This window comes from Chrysochloris asiatica, unplaced genomic scaffold (genome assembly GCF_000296735.1).
Source record: "Chrysochloris asiatica unplaced genomic scaffold, ChrAsi1.0 scaffold00028, whole genome shotgun sequence".
NCBI lineage: Eukaryota > Metazoa > Chordata > Mammalia > Afrosoricida > Chrysochloridae > Chrysochloris > Chrysochloris asiatica.
The window spans coordinates 12829646-12838419 of NW_006408546.1; the positions used below are offsets into that span (position 1 = coordinate 12829646).

The following is an 8774-nucleotide window of genomic DNA, read 5'->3' on the forward strand; positions in this document are numbered from 1 at the left end:
AAAATGGTCCAACCTCTCTGGAAAGCAATATGGCGTTTCCTCAGAAGGCTGAAAATAGAAATGCCATTTGATCAAGCAATTCCTCTACTTGGTATTTACCCACAAGAAAAACACGCCACAACACGATAAGATATATGCACACCAATGTTCATAAATGCACTATTTACAATAGCAAAAAGATGGAGACAGCCAAAATGCCCATCAACTGAAGAATGGATAAACAAGTTGTAGTACATACACACAATGGAGTACTATGCTACCTTGAAAAATAACAAGGAAGCTGCATGCCACTTCCTAACATGGATGAACCTTAAGGACAGTATGTTGAGTGAAATTAGTCAATCACAAAAGGAAAAATACTGCATAGGACCACTACTGTAAAAGACTAAGAAAAAGAACCCACACTATCCCACTAAAGAGGATTCCTAGCAGGCTGCTAGGATGTAGGGGAAGGGTTAAGGGCAGAAGGGGAAGGTGGAGCACAGGACAGTTTGAGAGGTGGGGTGGGGGCAATATACAAGTAGGTAGAGGGGAATGGGAGAACGACTAGACAAGTATGAAGGAGCTAAATGGGACAGAAGTAAAAAATGATGTAGGCCCAGCCTTGGAACAACAGGATCCTGGGATATAGAGACTGGGATAGGGTTGGAAGGGGGAAAAGGGGGGAATAATGTCACGATGCTTGGCTGACTTTTGAACCTTGGTTTCCCTTACATTATATTATAAAACAGACATGGGAGGGGGAGAAAAAGGAATAGCCAGAGGTGTCACCATAGAAAGCTTGTAAGACCGTCATCTGCCTATAACTGATTGGAATACCTAAAACGGGACTACAAGGTATCCAGTGAAGGAGGATTCCTGAAGAGCCTCGGCAGTACAGAAGAATATAAATCAAAGCCTAACCACATCCAGACCTTCAGAAACGGGAAACCTTCCTCTCGAAAGGGCAAGCAGATCAGCCTGGAATACCCAGAAAACCAGAAGACACTTCTTGAAAGAAAGACCTACAGGAAAAACACAGAACACTAAGGGCAGTCTGACTGCTACCACAAGAACAAGTAGGCTGCTAGCCCAGGAGACATCAAGGCAAGTGGACGGGTCCTCTCAGCACAAATCCTCTCCCAAGACTAAGACGAAACGGAAATACACGCTCTGAATGGCCACCACGCATGTCACCCATAAAGAGAAGTGGCCTAAAAACACCAATGAAACGGCGAACTAAGCCCTGCATTGTTCAGCAGACTACTGTGAACCTGGGTGGAGACTTGGTTGCCCAGCAGCGAGGTGGGACCGGGGACTTATGGGCTCAGAGTCAGTGACACAGCTACAGAGGACTAGAGTGGAGAGTGAAGAGACCAACTGATAAGAACAGGGCAGACAGATGCAAGAACACTCGCACTTGCAGATGATACCCACTTGACCTGGCTTCAGTGATTGGATGGACAGAACTCAACCCGAGGAAGAAGGAAGAGGGAAAAAAAAAAAAGTGTCATCTGATACAACTGGATGAACTGGACCTACACATATAACTGCAGTGACTCAAAACAGGAAACAATTACTGGCTACAAGAGTTATTCCCATCCCCTCCACACAAAGAGTGGGAAGGGTTGGGCAACTTGAACATTGGCCACCCAAAACGGGGGGGAGGAATACAAAGGTAAGAAGTGACTGGCTTACAAGCTTTCAAGAGGGAACCTAGATCCACAGGGCAGGGAGGATAGTGGAGTCTCCAGTGAATAGTACCCAACCTGTCTAGGAAGGGCTGATGAAAAGAAATGCAGATGGGTCTCATGTGATGCAATGGTGAAAATTGTTACCAGGACTGACTGTGAGGACTGGAAATGTGAAGGCGGTTATTTTATAGCAAGGAGGGGAGTGACTAACCTTTCAGTCTAGGAGCAGAGGGCCCTGGGACCGTCAGCGGAGAAGAGTGGAGAGCGGGACCCCACCCAGAGAAGCAGTGAGGCCTGAGATGGAGACAGACCCCACCCAGAGAAGCAGTGAGGCCTGAGATGGAGACAGACCCCACCCAGAGAAGCAGTGAGGCCTGAGATGGAGACAGACAAGGTGACGTGAAGAAATGGAGTGCCTGAGGAGTTGAGACCCAGAGAGGGAAGGGGGCTGTGTGCTGAGGACAGTGGGGCTGGGGGGCATGCAAGGTATACCCTTTCGCTGGGGGTTGATGCCTGGACGGAATGGTAACTAAGGCAATGCAACGATGTACGACAGAATGAATTTAAAACTAATGTTTTCCCATGTAAAATATCACACAATACACAACAAAAGAAAAGAATTAATAAAGCCTAATGGAGGAGCTCTGGTAGCGTAGTGGTTACGAATTGGGCTGCTAACCTCAAGGTTGGCAGTTCGAAACTACCAGCGGTTCCGCGGGAGAAAGATGAGGCGTTCTGCTCCCGTTAAGATTTACAGCCTTGGAAATCCTGTTCAGGGTCACTATGAGTTGGAACCGACTCCACGGTACTTAACAACAACAACAACAATGGTGGTGGAGTCCTGGTGTGGTGCTGTGGGTTAATGTGTCAGACTGCAAAGCCGTTTGACCTGCAAGGTTGGTGGTTCAAGCTCACCAGCTGCTCCTCGGAAACCCTATACAGGGTTGCTATGGGTCAGAACCGACTCGATGGCACTTAACAACAACAACAGTGGTGGTGGTGATGTGCTATGGAGTTGGATCTGACTCATAGTGACCCTGTATAGGGTTTCTGAGGCTGTAAATCTTTACGGGAGCAGAAAGTCTCATCTTTCTCCTGCAGATCTGCTGGTAGTTTTGAACTTGCTGACCTTGATTTTAGCAGCACAACTCGTAACCACTGTGCTACCAGAGCTCCTTTAATACAAAAGCCTAGAACTATAAATATCATTAATGAGAAAACAGGGACAAACATAGGGGCTCTGATATGGCATAAATACACTATGAAACAGACAACACACAAACAGCAGAAGACAAAACAGATGACTGGGACTTCCTAAAAAATTAAACGTTTAGGTGTATCAAAAGATTCACCAAAAGAAGTAAAAAGAGAACCACAAACTGAGAAAAAATTGTTGGCATGACATATCTAAATGTAAAGAACACTTCAACACCACAACAAGAAAACAAATAATCCAGTTTTAAAACAGGCAGAGGATATGAACAGGCACTTCACTAACATTCAGAAGTCCAACAAAGTTATAAAGAAATGTTCAAAATCATTAGCAATTAATCAAAACAACAAGGAGATAACGTCTTACCCCAACATTAATTACAAAGTCAAAAAAAAAATGCTATGAAGGTATGGAGAGATGGGAATCCTCCTAACACTGCTATTGGGACTGTAAAATGGTGTAACCACTGTGGAAAAATGGTATGACCCTGCCTCAAAAAAGTGGAACTAGAAATACCATATGACCTGTTAATCCCTTAAGAAATGAAAGCCATGACATCAACACATGTACACCCATGTTCACTGCAGCACTATTCACAATAGCTACATGCATCACACAGCTTATTGCCTGTCAGTAGATAAACAAACTTTACAGTACAAAGAATGCAATACTATGCAAGAATAATGATGAATCTGTGAAACACCTTATAACATGGATGAACCTGGAGGGCATTATGCTGAGTGAAAATTAGTCAATCACAAAATGACAAATATTGTATAAAACCATTGTAAAAAGTTCAGAAAAGGTTTTCTTGATAAAAGAAACATTCTATGATGGTTAGCAGAGGTGGATGGGAAGGGAAAGTTATTCCCTGGGTAGAGAGCAAACATGTTAACTTCGGTGACATGGAAGGCAATATACAAGAGGGGGACTGGCATAAGAAAGATGAAAGTAGTAGAAGACACAGGGAGAAATGCAAGAATTAAAGGGAACTGTTTGTTTATGGTACATGAAAGGGATTGCAATCATTGCACTGACATGAAGTGTATGCATTATTGAATGTGGGACTGATGATCTATAAACCTTCACTCAATTCATAAAAAGTTTTAAAATTAAAAACAAAACAAAGCTTCCTTTGAAGGAACCAAGTTGTTGAATTAACATACAAAGCAATTATATATACTGGGGGCTTCAAAAAGTTCATGGAAATTGGAATTAAAGAAATACAAAAACATCTACAGTCAAGGAAGGTTTATGATGTTTCTAATGTATTAACAAAGAAACAAACTATACATATTTTTAAAAATCAAACAGAAATTATGCACTTGGGAAAGGGTAGTAATAATAATAATAAATAATACAGGGACTCAACATTTGAGCTAGCAGAATAAAAAGGAATCCATGAACATAAATACAGATCTATAGAGTATGCATTCTAAATAAAAGAACAAAGAATGAAAAATGAACAGTATCAAAGAAACTTGAACACTATTAAGTGTACCAACATTTATATAATGGGAGTACCAAAAGAGTTGAAAAGGCAGAAAAACACTCAAAGAAATATTGGCTAACAATCTAAATCCATAGAGCTCATCAAAATTCAAGTAACATAAATAGAAATATACAATTAAAAAGCTGAAATGCAATATAAAGAGAAAACCTTGAAAACTGTGAAGTGCTTTTGAGTAGGTTCAGACTCATAAGGACCCTATAACGGGATTTTCAAGGAGAAGTAGGTGAGTTTGAATCACCAACCTTATAGTTAGTAGTCTAGTGCTTATTTTGCAAAGCCACACCAAAACTCCAAAGTTGTTGTTAAGTGCCGTTGAGTTGGTTCCAACTCATAGTGACCTTGTACAGGGTTTCCGAGGCTGTAAAACTTTTCAAGAGCAGAAAGCCTCATCTTTCTCCTGTGGAACAGCTGGTAGTTTCTAACTGCTGACCTTGCAGTTTACGGCCCAATTCGTAACCACTATGCTACCAGAGCTCCTTATAGTAAGAGAAAAATAACTTACTGTGTACAAAGGAACTCTAATAAGATTAGGTGTTGTCTTCTCATGACACACAATGGAGGACAGAAGGCAACGGGACAACACAAAGAACTAAAAGTAAAAACTTTTAGCAAAGCAAAATAAGAAACTTATATTTAGAAAAACTATATCTTTCTAAACCAAAGTGAAATAAAGTCATTCTCAGGTTAATAATAGCTGAGAGGATTTGCTGCTAGCACACCTGCTTTACAAGAGATACAAGGAAATTTTTTCAGCTGTGAGTGACGTAAGACAGTGATTAGAATCTACTTGAAAAATAAAGAATGATGGTAATTGTAATTATGTAGATAGTATAATTGCATATTATCTTTTCTTAAATGATTTAAAAACCAAATGTATATAAAAATTTGTTTACAACAATGTTTTTAAAACAGTTAGTTAGAAATGTAATACATTTGACAATAAAGACAAAGGAAATGGGTGGGAAAAAAGCTATATTCAAGTAAGGAAATGATATGATAATCTGGATCTAAGGGGAAAATGAAAAGAGAATCAGGTATGGTAAATAAGAAAGTCAATGTAACACATTCTATAAACATGTATAGATTAACTTTTTTTTCTCATCTTCTTTAAAAGATGTAATTATATTAAATAATAATTATAATGGGCACCTGGCATGGCGCTATTGGATGAGCATGGACTGCTAACTGCAAGGTTTGTGGTTTAAATCTGTCAGTCACTCTGTGGAAACCTTACACAGGATCCCTATGAGTTGGAACTGACTTGGCGGCACTTAACAACAGCAATAATTATAACAAAGTACTTAGGGGTTTGTACTTTCGTCACTGACATGAAATCAAATGCCCACCACTCATCTGTCTGTCGTACTGTGGTGACCTGTGAGTTGCTGTGATTCTGAGGGCTATGCGACCAGAATTTTAAATAGCCAGCAGGGTCACCCATGGTGGACAGGTTTCAGATGAGCTTCCAAACAAAGAAAGACTAGGAAGAAACAGTGAGAAACTACTTCCGAATCGCTAGTCACTGAAAACCTTGTGAATAGCAGAGAAACAATGTCAGACAGATGAGCTTCCAGACAAAGACAGACTAGGAAGAAAGAGTGAGAAACTACTTCCGAATAGCTAGTCACTGAAAACCTTATGAATAGCAGAGAAACAATGTCAGACACAGTGCCGGAAAATGAGCCCCTAAGGTTGGAAGGCACTCAAAATACGACTGGGGAAGAGCTGCCTCCTCAAAGTAGAGTTGACCATGAGGACATGAATGGAGTTAAGCTCATGGAAAAAAAGCTCACAGAACCTTTATTTGCTGTTGGGCCACAACTCAAAATGAAGAGAAACAGCTGTAAACGTCCATTGAAAATCAGAACATGGAATGTACGAAGTATGAATCTGGGAAAATTGGAAGTTGTTAAAAACTAAATGGAACGCATAAAAATTGATATCTTAGGCATTAGTGAGCTGAAATGGACTGGTATTGGCCATTTTGAATCTGACAACCACATAGTTTATACTTCATATGCTGGGAATGACAAATTGAAAAGGAATGGTGTTGTGTTCATCATCAAAAAGAACATATCCAGAACAGTCATAAGGTACAATGCTGTATGTGATAGGATAATATCCATACGTCTACCGGGAAGCCCAGTTAATACCACTAGTATTCAAATTTATGCAACAACCACTAAAGCCAGTGAGGATGAAATAGAAGAATTCTACCAATGTCTTCAGTCTGAAATCAATCAAACATGCAATCAAGATGTATTGCTCATGAAGCTGAAGAAAATGAAAACAAGTCCACAAGAGCCAAAATATGACCTTGAATATATCCCACCTGAATTTAGAGATCATCTGAAGAACAGATTTGATACATTAACCACTAAAGACCTAAGACCAGAAGAGTTGTGGGATGACATCTAGAACATCATACGTGAAAAGAGCAAAAAGTCATTAAGAAGACAAGAAAGAAGGAAAAGGTCAAAATGGATGTCAGAAGACACTCTGAAACTTGCTCCAGCGTATAGATGCTAAAGCAAATGGAAGAAATGAGGAGGTCCAAAAATGGAAGAAATGAGGAGGTCCAAGAGCTGAACAGAAAAGTTCAAAGATCAACTTGAGAAGATAAAGCCAAATATTATAATAAAATGTGCAAAGATCTGAAATCAGAAAACCAAAAAGGAAGGACACACTCAGCATTTTTCAAGCTGGGGGAACTGAAGAAAAAATTCAAGCTTTGACTTATGTTATTGAAAGATTCTCTGGGCAAATTACTGAATGATGCAGAAAGCATCAAGAGAAGATGGAAGGAGGTAGGTGGGCTTTAGCGAATCAGTGGGCTGCGCTGCACCGGGGCTGGTCGCTGAGGGGGGAGGGGATGTCGGTCAGTGCGAGATCCACTGCTGCTGAAGAGAGGAGCATCAACAGCAGCACCATGGTAGCTCAACAGAAGAACCTTGAATGCTATGTGGGATTTGCAAATCTCCCAAATCAAGTATACAGAAAATCAGTGAATTGAGAGTTTGAATTCACCCTTATGGTAGTAGATGAATCTGGATTGGGAAAGTCAGTGTTAATCAACTCATTATTCCTCACTGATTTATATTCTCTGGAGTATCCAGGTCCTTTCCATAGGATAAAAAAGACTTTACAGGTGGAGCAATCCAAAGTTTTAATCAAAGAAGGTGGAGTTCAGTTACTACTCACAACAGTTGATACCCCAGTATTTGGAGATGCTGTGGATAATAGTAATTGCTGGCAGCCTGTTATCAATTACATTGATAGTAAATCTGAGGACTACCTAAATGCAGAATCTTGAGTGAACAGACGTCAGATGCCAGACAACAGAGTGCAGTGTTGCTTATACTTCATTGCTCCCTCAGGACATGGACTTAAACCACTGGATATTGAGTTTATGAAGCGTTTACATGAAAAAGTGAGTATCATCCCCTTTATTGCCAAAGCAGACACACTCATACCAGAGGAGTGCCAACAGTTTAAAACACAGATAACGAAAGATATTCAAGAACATAAAATTAAAATATATGAGTTTCCAGAAGAAACAGATGATGAAGAAGAAAATAAGCTTGTTAAAAAGATAAAGGACCGTTTACCTCTTGCTGTGGTAGGTACTAATACTATCATTGAAGTTAATGGCAAAAGAATCAGAGGAAGACAGTATCCATGGGGTGCTGCTGAAGTTGAAAATGGTGAACATTGCAATTTTACAATTCTAAGAAATATGTTAATAAGGACACATGCAAGACTTAAAAGATGTCACTAATAATGTACAGTATGAGAACTACAGAAGCTGGCAGCTGTGACTTATAATGGAGTTGACAACAACAAGAATACAGGACAGCTTACAAAGAGCCATCTGGCACAAATGGAAGAGGAAAGGAGGGAGCATGTCGCCAAAATGAAGAAGACAGAGATGGAGATGGAGCAGGTGTTTGAGATGAAGTTCAAAGAAAAAGTTCAGAAATTCAAAGATTCTGAAGCTGAGCTCCAACGGCGTCCTGAGCAAATGAAAAAGAACTTGGAAGCACAGCACAAAGAATTAGAGGAAAAACATCGTCAGTTTGAGGATGAGAAAGCAAACTGGGAAGCTCAGCAGTGTATATTAGAACAGAACTCTTCAACACCTTGGAAAAGAACAAGAAAGGGAGGATCTTTTAAACTCCCTCTATTGACCACCAGTTATGTATTAGTTGCCAATATGCCAGCTTGGACATCAGTGTTTGTTGGATCCGTTTGACCAATTTGCACCAGTTTTATCCATAATGATGGATTTAACAGCATGACAAAGATTATTTTTGTTGTTGTTGTTCTTGTTGGAGATTAAGATGCCTTGAATTGTCTAAGGTTACTGTGTACTTAG

At 40.1% G+C, this 8774-nt stretch overlaps 1 protein-coding gene and 1 pseudogene across 2 annotated transcripts in view; one reads left to right on the forward strand and one right to left on the reverse strand.

Annotated features, from left to right (window-relative positions):
* The window catches only part of STAG1 (stromal antigen 1), a 469676-nt gene that overhangs the window by 16983 nt on the left and 443919 nt on the right, over nucleotides 1-8774 (reverse strand). The gene's annotated exons all lie outside the window — the stretch shown is intronic.
* LOC102841040 lies at nucleotides 7272-8572 on the forward strand (annotated as a pseudogene).